The sequence below is a fragment of the Dermochelys coriacea genome, chromosome 4 (assembly GCF_009764565.3).
Source record: "Dermochelys coriacea isolate rDerCor1 chromosome 4, rDerCor1.pri.v4, whole genome shotgun sequence".
In the NCBI taxonomy this organism is placed as follows: domain Eukaryota; kingdom Metazoa; phylum Chordata; order Testudines; family Dermochelyidae; genus Dermochelys; species Dermochelys coriacea.
In genome coordinates, this window is record NC_050071.1 from 137,624,726 (window position 1) to 137,643,703 (window position 18,978).

Here is an 18,978-nt window from a genome sequence, read left to right on the forward strand (position 1 = left end):
TAACAAATTTATTAGAGCATAAGCTTTCGTGAGCTACAGCTCACTTCATCGGAGCTCACAAAAGCTTATGCTCTAATAAATTTGTTAGTCTCTAAGGTGCCACAAGTACTCCTTTTCTTTTTGCGAATACAGACTAACACGGCTGCTACTCTGAAATCTGTCATCTTCCTCTATGTTTACAAGCAACTCTTCCTAATCAAATATCACCTGCAATTTTGATCAGCCCTGTACTATGTATTTCTTTCTTCAACTCATTTAACAGTATTTGATCACTGCACACTCTACGAGATCGGCACATCCCGCCACTTTATGTGGATGCCATAGACACCAATGGAAGCTAGGTGCCTAAACACTTTGAGGATCTGAGCCCTACTGACTAGAACAGGGGGCTGGGAGTCAGTGCTCCTGAGTTTCATCCCAGCTTTGTCACTGACCTGCTGAGTGACATTGGGCAAATCACATAACTATTAATTATTTCCATTATCGTAGCACCTAGAAGCCCCAGTCATGGGCCAGGACTCCATTGTCCTAGGCACTGGACAACACAGAACAAAGATGATTTCTGTCCCAAAGTGTTTATGATCAAAGTATAAGACAAGAGATACTAGTTGTATACAACAGGCAGATGGGGGAGCACACAGAAATGATGGGACAGTGCTGGTTAGCATGCCCAGTTTACCCATTTGTAAAATAGGAATAATAGTTGCCTCCCAGGTGTGCTGTCAAACTCATCTAGTTAGTGTTTATGATGTGCTTTGAGAACCATGGATGAAGGGTCACAGATTAATTCTAATCAGTTGCCTATTAGCCAGTTTGGAATCTGTTCTGTTTCTCTCTGTCAAACAGCAGGCAAAGTTGCACAGTTACTTAAAACCCCAAAGTATAAGTATTTACCCCATGATCACGGATACAAAACATCGTATGGATGGTGAATTCGGTGTTGCCAGGTGATCCTGGAAGCTCTGCAGCAGTGCTGCTGCACTCATCCAGGAGTATTAGAGACTCAGAGATCCATAATCAGAGGTGACAGGTTGTGCTTAGAAGAACAACCTAGATGCTCCACAACCTTAGTGGTGACCCAAAGAAGTTATCATAATGAAGACACAAGTATAGGCCAGACATCGGAGAGGGAAGGCACCCGTCACAGATCGCAGGCTGGTACTCCCATTGTCATTTTGCCTTCATATGGCGTATAAGACAGGGCCCTATGTCTTAAGTCTATTCCTCCAAACAGTGCAGGATTGATCCCTTCAATGAATTCCACAGTGCTTTGTCCAAGTCAGTTTTAAGGGGATCACGAAAATGCAGCAGTGCATTAAGTACATCACTTGAGTAGATATTAATATTCATTTCTGGTTTGCTCACCTTAATCCCCTTACTCCTAGTTATAACCATCCTGAACAATTGTCCTTCCTTAGGGCCAGAGTGTGAACTCCCAGATGAGCAGCTACTTACGTGAGGAGGTGCGTTGGAGTTAATGGCGAACTGGAGCAGGTAATTGCTCATCAGCACGAACAACGGATTCATAATCTAACCTCTGAGAGCTTTTCACCCTTCAGATGTCTCATAACCCTCCTTCAATACACACACAAAATACTTGTCATTAGCCTGTATCACAGCAATGAACTCACGCATCCTAGACTGCACAGGCTGCCTGTAAACACTCCCAAAGCTTGGCATGTGCTGAAGAATTTAGATTAGATTTGACATTCTCCTGGAGAACACTTAGGGCAGGTGATGCTGAGAGCAGGACTAGAAGCCCTGCAAAATAAGCCTCTTCTTCTCAAGCGTCCCCACTGCCCAGCCAAGTTTTTTTAAAAAGGGAGGGTCTCCCTGGCCCAATGGAGGGACTGCCATTCCCTGTTCTGACTGAAGACAGACAGCTGGGAGAGTGGGGGTGGGCATAGAGTTTCTTCCAGACTAAGTGTTTCTCTGTTTAAATGATTCCCTAGGTGGATAACAGTTAAATGAGGCCACAGCAGCACCAATCCAGTTGCCCATGACCTCCTGCCTGCCTGATAACATCAGCAGCCTGCCATTGGAAATTAGATTAGAGAGCTAAGGCTAATAATCAGAGATTATGACAATAGTGTTTAGGGTGTGAATACAGGGGTGCACTCAGTCACACCCCAACTCTTCTAAAAGGGGCTGTGGGCTCTTTAATGACCACAGGTCTTTTTGGCTCAGCTGGATTAATGGCTTGTTTCTTTGCTGAGGCTCACAACTCAGTTGATCACTACACTGTTTTATGCCTTCTTGCACAAGCTCATTTTGAGCAATCTGAAATACACAAGTCAACACAAAACAACCTCCAAACAGTCACTGTTTCCCCTTGCCTCTTATGAGCTGAGTTCAAGTTTCTTAGCTGTCTGGCTAGTATCTGAAGGGTCCATTTGATGACGGAGAGGTTTTTGCAGGCCAGTGGCTCCAGCTGATCTGGCTGTATCTGGGGGAAAGAAAGGAAAACTAATTTAAGAGCCATATGCCACTATAGCTAATTTTGTACACTTTCTCAATGGTGGGGCTCAATCTTTAATCTAATTTATGAAAACCCCGATTTCACCCCTGCCATCTTTGCAGGGAACAATAGAGAGATCACTAAGTCATAAAGCACACTGTGATAACACACAGTCCTCTTCATTTTCACATCTCACCTAAGGGCTTATTTGCCTACACGAGTCATACCACGTTAACTGTACTGTACAATTCCTCTAGCATGGACAGTTATACTGGTATAAATGTGCTTGTAGCAGGATAGCTTACTCCCATATGGAAAAGGAAATAAGCTATATGGGTATTAGACACCTTTATATAAAAAGGTGTCTCCACACTAGGGGTTCTCCTGGCATAAGTATATCAGTAAATAGGAAAAATCACCTCCCCCATCCTGAAATTGTTAAAACCAGAACAAAATCTGTGTGTAGACCAGGCCTGAGTGATTGTGGAGAACAAGTCTGATTGAAAGGCAATGGGACTTGTGCTCCTAAATCACATAAAAGTGTTTTTGAAAATCCCACTCCTAATGAACACCCAGGTATACCAATCACTCTTCCCTCTCCCCAGCCTCTAAGAGGTTTTCAAACCATCAAGGATCTCTCAGTTTGTGCGTTTGACTTTCTCCCCATTCCACCCAGCTATGCTCAAAGGGTGGACAAAGATGTAGGTCACTGTGAGCTTATCACTGCCACTCCAGAGTTGACCAGAGGAGACACTATAATATAGAGTCCTTGCCCACCACCTCCAGGAGCGAAGCCCTAGAGCTTGGTGGCAATTTTTTGATGAAATGTTTTTTCAATGTAAAATGCGGATTTGGCAAAACCAAATATTTTCATGGAAAAGGGTCAATTTTGACAAATATCACTGCAAAAAAAATTCGGAAAAAAAAAGTTTTCAAAATTGTCATTTCAATATTTTGTAAACAAAAAATTCCAGTTTTCCAATTGAAACAAACGTTTCATTGCTAAATTTAAGAAAACTGACAGTAAGAAATATGAAAGAAGATCAAAATAAAAGTAAAACATTCTGAAATGATCAAAACAAAATATTTGGATGGATCGGATCCAAAAAGTGTATTTATTATTTTTTTGGATTTTAGGTTAAAAAAATTGAGATTTCAGTTTTTTGTTCTTGTTTTTTGTTTTTGTTGAGATGGGAAAATTTTTATTATTATTATTTTTCTTGAAAGTTCCCACAGGATGGGAAAATTGTTTCCTGCTCAGCTGTTCTCAGCATAGTTTTTGTGAGATCCCTGGCCTGTGCCTGCCTGGGACCCAAAGCTCTAGCTCGCTGATCTTCATCCCTATAGACAGCATGGGCAGAGGCAGGGCAAGTTCCCCTCAACTCCATCCTGGAAAGCCCACTGGACCACGGACTACTCCCCATGCTCCAGTTAGTATCTGCCATCCCTCCCGAGCCAACATAATGGAGCCAACTCATCATACCACAGATAAGGAGATGGTGTGTTTTGCAAGACACGCCCTCTGTTTCAATCTATAGGGGCCTGGTGGAGACCTCCAGCATCATTCCACACTGTCTATAGCAAACGCTGGCTGGAGCTATTTCAGGATTGGTTTGTTTCTCTGTGCCAAGTTCCAATTCTGTTTTTCCCAGGCTTGGGTAGGGATTCAGAGTCTGGGGTGGGATGGAAAATGAAGTGTTAATTAGTCTGGCAGAGGACCTCTGGAAATGCCCACCTGCAGCTTTGAGACCAAAGAAATCAACAGATTGAAATCGACACTGTATCTTTCCATACTGAAACTGCCAGGAGCAGCCAAGAGGACTTGTCATTGTACAGCTACTATTAGGCTTGATGACAGGAAAGCTAAGAATATCAACATCCTGTTTACCAAACACCATGTAGTTGGAGCACAGAGTGTGGGATCAGCAGGCTGCACCCAGGCCGTGACTGCGTAGTCTGAACTAGTTGCTAAACAACAGAAGAGAGCCTAAATCGTCTCTCTTTAGCCAAAATGGAAGCCTTAGAGTCACCCAGGTGTTTGACAGCTAAATAGCAGCTTTCTTTTGGTTTTGCAGGGAAGACATTTCCCACTCCCAGTCTCTCACTGGGATTTTTGTCAGTTCTCCCTATACCAGAATATAGATCTGTGGCAGCAAACCCCACGAAGTGCAGCCACCTTAGTTCACGCTGAGAATTCCTCCGGAAGCCTAAACCTAAAGCCTAGAGAAGCGTGGGGTAGAGTAGAGGAGACATGGGCCCCAGGCCACAGAGTTCAGACCAAGATACCAAATTTCCCAAATTCTGGTGATATTTAGATTTGTAGTTTGGGTTTGGCCCATTATATAGAAGATGCAGGAGTGAAGATCAGGTCTAGATGTGGATCTGAACTTCCTCAGAGCGTTGGAATCCAGTGTTTTAGGCTGGGCCTCGGAGGCATGAATCAGCATTCACATCACACTCCCCATCAGTACCCGGGCCAAGCTGAGAAAGCTAATGATCCAACCACAGACCAAATTCAGTGATGAATCCTGATCACATGCCACTTGAGGCACATTGTGCATATGCTAAGAGGAGGAAGTTGGGCCTGTTTGGTTCAGAGGACAGATGACAGGCTCAATTTCTGGCACGTCATTTCCTGCAATAACTACTGCGTCATCTGCAATTGGGCTCCTAGGTCATCGCCTGCCAATTTATCTGCTGGCTCAAATTACTTCCTTCCCTGAGTGTGAAGTGTTTCCTTCCCAGGTAGAGGCATCTTAATCTCATTATCCAGCCTCGCATATTAATTTTCCCGTGTCTGCTTTGCCCTTTCAAGGACTGCTTCTGTTTGCCTGGTTCCTTCCCACTGTGTGGTCAGCCCCTCCACCTCATTTCTTAGATTTGGGCCTCCTGACTCTTTGTCCAACCATCCAACTGCTGGTAGAAAGTCTCCAAACCTGAAGTCTATTGAATTGTTTTGACAGCCACATCACAGTTCTTGCTGCTAGCATTTCCCTGGCCTTCCAGATCTCGTGATTAAAGGACTATCTTTCTTCTGGCATGCTCAACCCCGGTGTGACGTTATTGACATGAACTGGGATCATATAGATTACTGTTGCAAGAAAAATCCTATAGTGGCACCAAATCTTGTATAAAGGGGGTCAAATAAGGTGTCTAAGACAAGGTTATGGTTTGCTGGTTATGATTATGCTATCTGTATGCATGTATCATTTTTGTACTTAAAGTTATAAGAATTGGCTCTATACTGTCTGTAGTTCAAACTTGTGCTATGCTTCTGGGTGACACCCCAGACGAGCTGGTGTTAGTTCTGCTTAACAGCCCACTAAGGACCATCAGCTATCCAATTGACCCATTGAGAGAAGGCAGATACACCGCAAGGCATGCAAGGACATGCCTATGGACAGAACTCTAAGGTTTTTCATGCCATGTGATGGACAGCTTGTCTTTGGGACAAAGAAAGCAGAGACCACATGGCAAGAGACTATAAAAAGTTGCTGCAGTTCCTCCATCTTGTCTTCATTCCTGCTTCATACCTCTGGAGGGACTTTGCTACAAACAGAAGCTCTATACAAAAGGACTGATGACCCATCCCAGCTGTGGATGTACTCCAGAGACTTGATTTGAGCCTGCAGTTTATTCCATCACTGCTACAAGCCTGAACCAAGAACTTTGCCATTACTGTATGTAATTGATTCTATTTAACCAATTCCTTCTGTCTCTCTTTGTAGTCTTGCAGTGATTTACTCAGATCCAGGAACTGAGAATAAGGTGCACATAGTCTCATTTATTAGCTCATTTTCCAGAGTTACCAGGAAAATCCATCCTTATTAGCCCCTCGGGTTCAACACTTCTTCAGCCCTGGACTTATGCTCACAAGCAACCACTCCAGAGTTCAGCTGTCAGCCCTCCTCATGGAGCTGGTTTATCAAGGAGTCTTCCTCTTCTTAATTCAGGAGTCCCCCAGCTCTCCTCCCATAGCAGGATTATACCTGTAGGCCTCAGGCAGCTTTTTCCCTTTTAAACTCATTCCTTTCACCTGCCAGCTTGGAGAAGTTGACAGGCTCCAGTCCTTCTCCTGTTAGGTTCTCAAATAACTTCTCTCTCAAGGAGCACCTCCCTGCAACTGAGCCCTGATGGCCTTTCATCAGGCCCAGGTGCTCATTATTCAGTTAGCTGCCTAGATGGGCTCACTCCCTTTAAATGATCTCCTTGCAGGTAGCCAGGGCCCAGAGTCTCCTTAAAAGGGCCAGGCTACCCATAACATCCTCCTTCTGAAATGCACCTGTTTCACAGAGCATTCTGTCTATCTATCCAGCCAGGTACTTATATGGCCTTCATTCCCCTTGAATCAGAGCACATTCCAGCTGCAGTGCAACACTTAGGTGTCAAGAGTTCATATTTGCTGTAGAGGAGAAATTGCTGTTCAAAGGGGTGAATCACTGGGAAATGGCTAAACAACCTTTTTACAGTTAGAAAATAAAGAGAGAGGGTGACACATTAGGCAGAAGATGTTCACCCTGTGATCTGGGAGAAAGTGATTCTCTATATGTTAATTAAAGGCTACAGCAAACGAAGCTATCCAGATTAAATTTATTCTGGGACCAGAGACAAACCAAGCCTGTTTGCCCAGGAAAAGGCAGGTAAGGAGCACAGATCTAAGGGTATCTCCCGTAAGGACAGGGTAGCGCACACCGCACAGACACAGGAGCAAACCAGAGCACGTGCCATCGATCTCCAGGAGTCAATGTGAAATGCACTCACCCTGAGCATTTGCATCTGAAGTGCAGTTAGAGAGCAGCAGTGCACACAGCATGCATCAGTGTGCGCTGGCATCAGTGGGCCTTATTAATTACTTCTCCCAAGCCTTTGGGGTGAAATGACATTTTCAAACATTTAATCGATCTCCCTATCTCCACGCTCCAGGCCTGGCAGCTGCTCCCTCCACTACACCCCCATCCCCAAAAAATGCTGCTAAATAAACGGAGCCTCCTGAACTGTGGCATTGACATTTATTCCATATGAACTGGTTTGTTTATGTTGACCTTGTCTCGAAAGCTAAGAGAAAGGGCTGGATTTGAAGTCTGCTTAAAGGGAATGTAGGGCAACACTTCCTGTGCGTGACCTGAGGCTCCATCACCCCCATCTCCACTTCCTACTCCCTTTAATATAGTTCTTGTGTTGGTGTTGTTGTTGAGACAGCTGCATCAATTGTTCCAGGAAATCCTGTACGGAGAAAGGACAGCTCCTGTGTATAGGAAGGAAGACAGGGGAAATGAGGCTCTTTGAATTCTAAATAACAATATCCTGTGCAAGTTGTATCTTAGGCTGGGTCCAGTGACGTTTTCACCTTCCACTAGGCCCTTTAGCCTGAGCTATCTGGGATTCAGACCAAAGATTTGGCAGATTTTTTGCTTCACTTCTTTGGTGGCTTTATTTTGTTTTAAAATACCTTCACAACACTGCTCTGCCCCCAGATACCTCTCCAGGCCTAATCGCATCTCTTCCCCTCACCCTTTTGTCTCTGCTAGCAATTCTCACCAAACCTCCTTTCACTCTACCCTGCCTGCTTTCTTCCATGCTGCTGGGAACTCCCCCCTCACCCCAATGTATCAGGCAATGTACCATCCCTCCTGTTCTGAAATCCCTCCTCAAAGCTCACTTTTCTCTGCACCCTGCAAACCCAGCCCATCATTTCATTCTATATAAAATCAAGGTCCTAAAGTACAGCTTTCTGCCAAGCGTCCCATGTGTTTGTGTTGTCTGCCTAAGCTGTGTGACAGAAACCTTCCCTAACTCAGCATTAGGTGTAGCTGTGTCGTTGCCAGTCCACATTCTCCCTCTGGGGATAGGGCAATTCAACCCTCCACCTAAAGTAGTAGTAACCCCCTTTCTGGGGTAGCAAGGTTCTCAAACAAGAAGGGCTCTAATAAGCCATTCTTGGCCCTCTCTGAGCCACAGCTACTCCTGCAGAGTCCCCCAACAGTCTTTCACCCCTCCATGAGGCCACAGCCCCCCACCTGTGCAACCATTCCCTCCTCTAAGGCAGGAGAATAAAGAGCTGTGGGGCTTCTTTTCACTCTCTCTGCAAGCCAGCCTGGGCCCCCTAAACATTATGCAGTGCCCCACTCAAGGTCCCAAGCCTACACTGCTTCATTTGTCCCAGGCCACCCCTTTCACTTCCAGGTTAAATCACTCTCCTTCCCTTGGTGCAGAGCTCACCAGCACCACTTAGAGATCAGCTTGTAATTACCTCTCCAAGGGCACCTTATTGCCCTATCTATCTCTAGACCTACTTCCCAGCCAAGACGTCCCTCTCTGCTGGGAGCACCATGTCATTCTTGCTCAGAACCTAGTCATCCCCTTTCTGAATCACCTCATACTTCTCTCTAGTGGGGAAGAGAAGACACTTATATCCCACCCGCTTTCCCAGTGTCGTGCTTGTCGTTTGTACATCTCAAGTCCTAAATGACCCTTGTGGATCTTCTTTTTCTTTTCTTTTCAGCATTTCTTGCAGCATTTCTTTTCAGAGGCTCATTGGAATTACAACCTTACTGCCCTTGAAAATCACCCCATCTATCATAGTAAGTTCATGTCTGCAGTTCCAATTGTCTCTTATACTTGGAGAGCAACTACTTATTTGTTCAGGCCACCCTTTCATTATCACTTCTCTAAGCAAGGGTAGCAGAGACATCCCAAAAGTGAGGGATCCATGGGGCCCCTCCTCTTCCCCCCAAGGCCCTGCCCCACCACTTCTCTTCCACCAGTGGCCCCACCCCAGCCAAGCCAGAAGCCAGAGCGGGATTGGGTAGGCCACCCAGGGGCCAAAAGCAGCCCCCTGTCCATGTCCCCATGCCCTCTGCCCAGGGCAGATGGAGGGACCCAGGCTCCCCACAGCTACCTGCCAGCTCTTACCCTGACCTAGCTCAGGCTGGGGTATCGGGCCTCGGAGCCGCAGCCAGGCCATGGTAAGAGCTGCGTGGGAAGCTGTGGGGAGCCATGGCATGGACCCTCCATCTGCCCTGGGCAGAGGGCCTGAGGTGTGGGGACATGGGCCGGGGGCTGCTCAGGGCCCTGGCACCACAGGCAGGTGGAGGGTCCACCATGGCTCCCCACAGCTGCCCAAGCAGCTCTTACCATGGCCCGGCTGCGGCTCCAAGGCCCTGCCCCTTGGCCAGAACCAGCTTGGGGTAAGCACCATGCAGGCAGCTGAGGGGAGCTGGCACGGACCCTCCACCTCCATCTGCCCTGGGCAGGAAGCCCAGGGGGTGGGGATACAGGAGGAAGAGGAGGGGAAGGGGTCCACCATGATGAAAAGTGGACAGGACAGGCCAGTCCACTTTCAAAAAGTGGGAGGGCCATGGCCCCCTGGCCCCACTGTTCTGGGGCCTCTGTCTCTAAGGATCCCTGATTCATGTTCTCCGTTTCCCCTCTTATTTGTTACAGTTTCCTATTAGCTAAGGGAATTGACTTTACAATCATATCTACATAGGCTTGCATCTCTATCTCTGAAGTCTTCTCTGGTTTCGTAGTGGGAGTCACTACTCTGGAAAGTACATCTGCAATGAATTTAGCAGGCATCTAGGTCACAACCAAATCATATTTTTGCAGCTTTATCACCATTCTCTGAATCCTTAAGGTACAGTCATTTAGCAGTTTGCTAAATAACCATATCAAGGGGCTTGTGGTCCATTTCGACTTCCACTATCTGGCCATAAATATACTGCTTGAATCTCTCACAGGTAAACAATAGTCCTAAAAGCTTCTTCTCAATCTGTGTGTATCTGGTTTCTGCCTCACTCAGTGATTTGGATGCACATTCCACTGGTTGCCAACAATCCTCAGGCTTCAGTAAAATCACTGTATCTAACCCAGACTGCAAAGCGTGTGCTGAGAGTTTAATAGGCCTTCCCAGTGCGTAGAACTTCAACACTGGCTATTGTATCCGTTGTTGTTTCAAATTTGACCATGACTGGTCCTGTTCCACACCCCAACACCGTTCATTTGTATTCTCAAGGAGTTTTCTCTCAAAGCCGCTGCTTTGGTAGATAGATCAGGTATGAATTTTTCAAGGTAATTAACCATTTCTAGGAACCATTGGACATCTTTCTTTGACTGGTGACATGGCATCATTTCAATGGCTGAAATCTTCCTCTTATCAGGTTTTGCACCTTCACTGGAAATAATGTCCCCAACATAAGTCAGTTCTGTAACCCCTAAAACACATTTCTCCCTATTTAGTTTGCGGTTTACAGCTCTAGTTGTATGCAGGACTTCCTGAAGCCTATGATCATGCTCCTCTTTTGTTGAGCCCCAGATAATGATGCCATCCATTCAGGTGTCAACACCGTTAATACGTTCATAGATAATATGTATGGTTTTGTGGTGCTGAAGCTATGCCAAAGGGTAAGTGTAAGAATCTGTATCTTGTAAATGGGGTATTAAATGTGCATAGTTTTGAGCTTTCTCCGTTAATTTTAGCTGCCAAAAAACTAAGGATGCATCCAATTTACTGAAATATTGTGCATTTGTAAATTGAGCCATAATCTCCCCAACATACCATCCCGCAGATCACCAACTATCACAGAATCGTGCTCCCCCAACATTCCACCCCACAGACACCTCCTAACTGAGCTGGAAACTCTGGGCCCCCAAACATTCCACCCCATAACCCCCAACTGCTATGGAACCATTACTCCCCCCCGCCCCCGCAGCACTGCATCCCACAGCCCTCCAAACTGCTGAAGAACCATGGGCCCCCCAGCATTCTACCCCACTGCCTCCCAACTGCCATAGAACCAAGGCCCACACAACATTCCACCCAACAGCCATTCCCAACTGCCATGGAACCCGCCCCATAACCAACATTCCATCCCACAGCCCTGCCAATTGTCATAGAACTATAAGGCTCGCAACATTCCACCCCCCAATTGCCAAAGAACTATGGGGGACCCCAAGGATCCACCCATGCAGTGCAGAGCACATTGAGGATCCTCAGGCCCAGACACTCAAAGTAGGGTAAGTCTGCCTTGTTGCTTTTTACGCAATCTTGAACAATCCAATACTGGGAGGGTGAACAGGAGGGGGTGACAGAACCATGGAGCACCCCAATTGCCAGAGAGCCCTGGGACACCCCCCTCAACTGCTGTGGACTGTTTGGGCCTCCCCATGATATACCACCCCATAGCCCTCTCCCAACAGCTCTGGAACTATGCCCAGCTCCCCCAAAATTGCACCCCACAGCCCCCCCAACTGCTACAGAACCATACCCCCCCAAAATTGCACCCCACAGCCCCCCCCCAACTGCTATAGAACCAGCCCCCCCAACTGCTACAGAACCATGCCCCCCAACATGCCACCCCATAGCCCCCCAACTGCCATTGAATCTTTGTGCCCTGCCCCCCAACATTCCATCCGTACAACATGTGAAACATTCACATCTGAACAAAGCAGACAGCCCACTTCCGCAGCTTGGGATTTACCCTCGCCCGGTGGTGTGAGGAAGGAGTACAGTTGCCTGCCCTGTATACAGTGATTTCCAGGCCAGCAGGGACAGGCCTCCTGTAAGGAAATTATCCCCCTGTCACACAGTAAAATAGATGGGACCAAAGTCTTGTCTACATGGGAGGGGGAGTCACTAGGGGCCAAATCTGACTGTGAGAGTCAGGACTCTAGGGGGAACGTCTACACTGCAATAAAAGATCTGTGGCACAGCTGCAGTTGGCCCAGGTCAGGTGACTTGGGCTCATGGGGCGTGCGCTGCAGGACTATAAAATTGTAATGTAGATGTTCGGGCTAGAGTTGGAGCCCAGGCTCTGAAAGCCCGTGAGGCAGGAGGGTCTCAGAGCCCAGGCTCCAGCCTTAATCCGAACAGCTATTCTGCAATTTTTAGCCCAGCAGCCTGAGCCTTATAAGCCTGAGTAAGCTAACCTGGGCTCTGAGTCTTGGGGGGGCCTCTATTTTTTTTAATCGCAGTGTAGACAGACCTTAAGTGGCAGCTAGAATAACAGGGGGTCTTGGTGACTGGTAACTGATATGGTCCAAGGGAAGCTGCATTGTATTTGTGCTAGGCAAAAAACAGGGGTGGGGTGGTCATGGAAATATAAAGCCCTTGTTGTTTTAAAAGATTTTTTTTAAGTTTGAAAATTCGGGGGAGGAGAGAGTTTATAAAAAAAAATCCTCACCCCCACCATGCCCTGGATTCCTGAAGGCAGAAAGGAAATGTTTCCCTTCTTCATTGAACAAAAAAAGTGTCATTTTAAAAATGAGAATTTTTTGTTTTGGAGCTAGGCCATTTTTTGGGGTGGAAGGAGCAGGAGGGAGAAGGTTTTAATTTAAAAAAAAAAAATCACCCGACTCAAACATCAACTTTTTCTGTGATCTAATGCCCACCACAAAGATGGTTAGAAATCATCCATGGCTCCTCATTACCTCCCACTCTTATCTATTTATCCACTGCAAGGCAGGGCAGTGCTATTCTCCCATTGTACAGATGGGAAACAGAGACGGAGACAGACACGCTAAGGCCCAGATTCCCACTGGTCTTTGCTTCAGTGGGAGTTAGGCACCTTTGAGGATCTGGGCCTAAACCACTTGCCCAAGGTCATACAGAATGTTTGTGGCAGAGCAGAGATTTTAAACCTACTGTCCTAAATTCTAGCCTAGTGCCCTCACCATTAGGCCATCCTTTCTCTGTGAGGACCGAGGTCTGCAAAACCCCTTTTGCAGCCTGTCCCAGTACCTCAGCTCCCCCAAACACCATGTCCCTCATTAAAATGCCTCTGCTGCTGTCCGACCAGCAGAGGAAAGGAAAATAATAATATCCAGTGTTCCCCTCCTTTTCCGCCCTCTTAGATCCTGCTGGCCAGGACCTGAGGCAAAGGGTATATGGCTGGCTCACAGTGATTTCTTCAGCTACCTGGCGTAGACATTTTCCTAGGGTAGAGGCTGCAGATTTATGCAATAAGTTGTGGTGTGATAGTAGAAGATACATAATATTGGCTGCTTTAACTGATTGTTAATTACATTTCTTAATTGGACCACTAGAGGACGGCAAAGGATTATTTTAGTTTCTTTTTGGCACACTCTGTAGACAAGCTACAAGTGGGTCCCAGCCTTGGGTCATAGTGTACATCTACACTGTTATAAAAAAAACCATGACTGGCCTGGGTCAGTTAACTAGGGCTGCAGGGCTATACAATTGCAGTGTGGATGTTTCGGAGTAGCAGCCATGGTAGTCTGTATCCGCAAAAAGAAGAGAACTTGTGACACCTTAGAGACTAACAAATTTATTTGAGCATGAGCTTTCATGAGCTACAGGTCAGTTCATCGGATGCATTCAGTGGAAAAATACAGTGGGGAGATTTATATACACAGAGAACATGAAACAATGGGTGTTACCATACACACTAAGGAGAGCGATCAGGTAAGGTGAGGTATTAGCAGCAGGAGAGCGGGGGCGGGGGGGGAACCTTTCGTAGTGATAATCAAGGTGGGCCATTTCCAGCAGTTGACAAGAACGTCTGAGGAACAGCGGGGAGGTTGGGGGGGGAAATAAACATGGGGAAATAGTTTTACTTTGTGTAATGACCCATCAACTCCCAGTTTTTATTCAAGCCTAAATTAATTGTATCCAGTTTGCAAATTAATTCCAATTCAGCAGTCTCTCGTTGGAGTCTGTTTTTGAAGGTTTTTTTGTTTAAGAATTGCCACTTTTAGGTCTGTAATCGAGTGACCAAAGAGATTGAAGTGTTCTCTGACTGGTTTTTGAATGTTATAATTCTTGACGTCTGATTTGTGTCTATTTATTCTTTTACGTAGAGACTGTCCAGTTTGGCCAATGTAGATGTTCTGGCTCAGGCTGAAGCCCGGGCTTTGGGACCCACCCCACTTACAGAATCCTAGACCCCCAGCTCCAGCCTGAGCCCAAACGTGTACACTGCAATTTTATAGCCACGCAGCTGGTGCCCAACAAGCCCAAGTCAGCTGACACCAGCTCAGGTGTTTTATGGGAGTTTAGAAATACCCAAGGCCAGAAGTGAACACCAGATCATCTAGTCTGACCTCCAGCATATCACAGGCCACCAATACCACCCAGCACCCAAACATTAAGTCTAGCAAACGAGTTCAGAATTCACTATCAGGATAATAAGGTGGCAGACTGGATAAGACAACACAACTTTTCACTCTGTACAAATTGGGGCCAGGTCAGTAGGGAGTGAAAATTATTGCCATCTAGTAGCTTGTGTGAAATGAGTCTGTCTCAATCCAGTCCCCCAGTATGTCAGTGTCCCCATTAAAAAAAAAAAAAAAGAAACCCAAAATGCACACCCCGTTAGCAATCATGGCAGAGAAGCAAAGGCCTGAACAGTCCATAGACTGAGCTACCTACCTTGCTTGGAGGTGTGCATGTTAGTGTTAAAGGCTGAGTAGCATAGCGTGGGGGGAATTGCATTGCTGCTGACTCTAATATTCCTGTTCCAAGCACTTCTATTAGACCTGCACGGACTACACATAAAAGGGAAAGAGGTAAGAGCATTCCTGCTCAATAGTCATCTTCTCCCCTTCTCCCAACAAGATATAAATAGGGGTTCAGCACGAGCTCCTTTGAAAGGAGTTGGAAATGACAGAACTTGCAAAGCTGTGGCACCCTATTGAGCTAGCATAGAAGCAGAGATTGGGGAGGCAAATACATTTTGGGTGCACTGGCCTTTACCAGCAAAGTGTTGTAATTTCAAGTAGGTCTAAACACTCAAACTCGCACCATAAGATAAGGTGTGAATTAAAACTGATTTTGTTAGGCTGGTTCTAAAGTTTGTGGACAATTATTTTGGAATACAAGGGGCTAAAGAAACAATGAGACCATACTGGGTTTTTTGTAGGCCTCATGGCTAGGGTTGCCAACTTTCTACTCGCACAAAACCGAACACCCTTGCCCCACTCCTCTTCCAAGGCCCCACCCCCATTCACTCCATCCCCCCTCCATCAGTTGCTCGCTTTCCCCACCCTCACTCACTTGCTCATTTTCACTGTGCTGGCTCAAGGGATTGGGGTGCAGAAGGGGGTGAGGGCTCTGACTGGGGTTGTGGGATCTGGGCTGGGGCCAGGGATGAGGGGTTTGGGCTGCAGGAGTGTGCTCCAGGCTGGAGCAGAGGGTTGGAAGGCAGGAGGGGGTTCAGTCTCCAGGTGGCGCTTACCTTAGATGGCTCCCGGAAGCAGCGGCATGTACCTTCTCCGGCTCCTATGCTGAGGCATGGCCAGGTGGTTCTGCATGCTGCCCTGTCTGCAGGCGCCACCTCCGCAGTTCCCATTGCCTGTGGTTCCCAGCCAATGGGAGCTGCTGAGTTGGCGCTTGGGGTGCGGGAAGCACACGGAGCCTCCCGGCTGCCCCTACACCTAAAAGCTGGAGGGGAGGATAGGGGGGGACACATGCCACTGCTTCTGGGAACCATGGCAGGCAGAGAGCCTGCCTTAGCCCCATTGTGCCATCGACGGGACTTTTAATGGCCCGGTCAGCAGTGCAGACCAGATCTGACAGGGTTCTTTTTTGATCCGGCCTTCCAGTCGAAAACCAGACACCTGGCAACCCTACTCATGGCAAAGTAGAGCTTAGCAACTTTTATCCCAAATAGGTGTGTCCACGCACAAACTTGCACTGAAATAACTAAATGGGTTTTAAGGAACCAATTTTGGACTGCTATTTTGTGATTAATTTTTTATTAATTTTTATAAATGAACAATCAAAATACGAAAAGGTCAATGACTTGCAGCTTGTGTATGTTACCACATGCTGCTCATTTCACAGGATAGCCAATAAAATTATGCAACAACAAAACTTTACAACTTGTCAAAGCTGCAAGACCAGACAATACAAAATCAGCCAATATTACACAGATATAACGTGGTAGTGTGGGGATAACAATAAAAATTAAATAAAAGACACACACAAAACAGACAAAAAAGGGAAAGAGGAGACCAGGGAAGGGAAAAGCAGGTGGAATGGAAGTCTAACATTGTTTGATCTATCTCAGTATTCTTTATCCAAATGTATCGAGAAATGGGGTCTGCATTTCTTCAAATTCATATAATAGCTCTCTACATTGATAAGCTATTCTTTCTTTCCCTGCTACCTCAGACAGGTCTGAATATCGCTGATCTATTCTGGGCATAAGCCTGCTCCTCCATTGTTGTCAAATCAAGCGCTTGGTAACCACTACAGCTCTCAAGAGCCAAAGTCTTTGTGGTGGATTTAAAACTGACAAAGTAGGTCCATAATCTAGGATCTAGTTTTCAGCTGAGGTTTGGTTGCTGAAACAAACCACTATTTCCACTCTTGCATCCACCTCGTCTCACAGATACCTGACAGTTGGGCAGTCCCATAGCATATGCATCAGGGCTCCTTTTTGTTTGTTACATCACAAACAACTAACAGAGGACAAGGCCCCCCATCTTGCACAACCTTTGTGGCATCCAATACATTTTGAATAGACTCTTTTGTTATACCAGGCATAGCCAGAGATGCACAGAAGCATTTTTAACATTCTGTAATATGCTCTACCATTACAGCTCTTTTTCACAGTAAAGTCCCTCTTCGTTGGCAAAGCATACATAGCAGATCTGGGCCTAGGGAATTTATGAAGTATGTCCAAGGTTCCCAGTAGCTCTGGAGCCTCTGGCAGTCCTAGGGCATCTGGACCAAATTCATACCTTAGCCAGCGTTTTAGCGCCAAGTACTGCCACTCTGCGGAGAGTAGCGGGTCATATCCTTGCAGTTAGAGAGAAGGAGGGTGAAGAACTCAACCAACAGAATATTTGTCCCTCAGACCTAGAGCTGGAGATGACTTGCTATAAATCTTCTGGGGAAGAAAGGATGGTTTTAAAAATATGTGATATCCAAATTAGAGATGGGCCTGGAACAAAACCCAGACCTAGACACTCCAAATTACGGGAAAGTTTAGATCCAGACCTGAACTTTGTGGCTAGAACCCATTTCTGTCCCAAACGCCAACAGAGACGTGACACATAAAGAAAGATACAATACTAAGGAGTCTGACTGCAGACAAATCTACAAGTGCTTTTGGTAAGGGAAGAATCATCTCATGTTGCCCTTCTTCCAAAGAAACTCAAATCATTTACATATTTTGAACCAGATTTTCAGAAGACCTCAGTTGCCATGTAGGTACTTAGATAAGAGCCAGATTTCCAATGAAGCTCACCGTCCAATGTACTGAGGCCTTGTAAAAATCTGGCCCTGATTGTGGGCGCTGAGCTCTTGACAATCTCACCCTTAGAACATGATCCCATAATCACTTGTGCACGTGAATAACATTACTCACACATATAAGTTTGAAGGATGAAGCCCTTAATATATACAGGACAGAAATCACTTTGCCAGCCACTGAAATGCAGCCACCTCTGGGATGTACCATGGCCGCTGGTTAACAGCAGACAGGAAAATGAAGGATCCCATGACCAACTGAAACATCAGGGAGACTTCAGGGTTGTAATAAAGATGTGACAGGAGGTGCTACTAGAGACTGATCTGTACTTCCTGGCCCCGCATGAGTGAGGATTACAAAATACTCCTGTCACGTGACAGGGATTAATAAGTATCCAATGATTCCAGTGGCTATTGTTACAGTGGGCCAAATGTCATTTTATCCATTGCTTGAGTCCTATGCTGATCAGTAAGATGGATTGGGTGGGAAGAGCTATTTCTTTGAAAGCTGGTTCCATTGCTTCCTTTTCCCCCAGTTAATAAAACCTCTTGAATAGAGTTTGATTGCAACCTTTTATCTCTCACTGTATAGGGAGATTTTGGCAAACCAGTAAAGTGCCTGAAACCACTATTGCCTATTGCTAAAAGTAGTCAAGTCAGCAGGCTGCAAATTGGTCATGCAGCGGCCTTAGCATAACCAAGGCAGGAGGGGAGGGGGTTTTAGGTGCCACAGAAAGGGCAGCTTGACCCCACGCCCTTCCTGCCAAGAACGTTGAAATTCCGGATATATGTATCTTAGAAAAAACAGGAAGCTTGTCTACAATGTACCCTGAGGAATGTGTCTGTAAGCCCAAAGCATGGACACTCGGTGGGGGGGACAAAACAAAACACATATCTGGTTAATTGACCATCATAAGGAAACCTCTTGCTTGACCTTTAAAAACTGCTTGCTTAGCAAGTTTTCTTTAGTAATACAATGATATATCCCGTAATGTATAAATAAGGGGGGAAAGTTTAAGGTAGCAGGACTTCTCAGAAGGGGCTCTTCAGGGACTCTCCCTCTGGATGAATCTTGTGTTCCCCACCGGCAGTCTGCCGCTGTGCCACTCGAGAGCCACATTCAGCTTCAGTAATTATTGAGGGGTGGGGATGTTTTACTAACTTGTTGTGGATGTGTGCAAGTGCTTGAGACTAAGTAAATCATAGATCATAGAATATCAGGGTTGGAAGGGACCCCAGAAGGTCATCTAGTCCAACCCCCTGCTCAAAGCAGGACCAAGTCCCAGTTAAATCATCCTAGCCAGGG

General features: G+C 46.2%; 2 long non-coding RNA genes across 2 annotated transcripts; both read right to left on the minus strand.

The window, feature by feature from the left end:
* Positions 1–301: 301 nt before the first annotated feature.
* On the minus strand, positions 302–18,539 carry LOC122459754. The gene is made up of 3 exons (XR_006280633.1): positions 18,501–18,539; positions 17,162–17,310; positions 302–2,446 (listed from the first exon to the last, which is right to left on the minus strand). It is a non-coding gene; the product is annotated as an uncharacterized LOC122459754 (long non-coding RNA).
* LOC122459756 lies at positions 7,451–8,612 on the minus strand. The gene is made up of 2 exons (XR_006280635.1): positions 8,476–8,612; positions 7,451–7,703 (listed from the first exon to the last, which is right to left on the minus strand). It is a non-coding gene; the product is annotated as an uncharacterized LOC122459756 (long non-coding RNA).
* Positions 18,540–18,978: the final 439 nt, after the last annotated feature.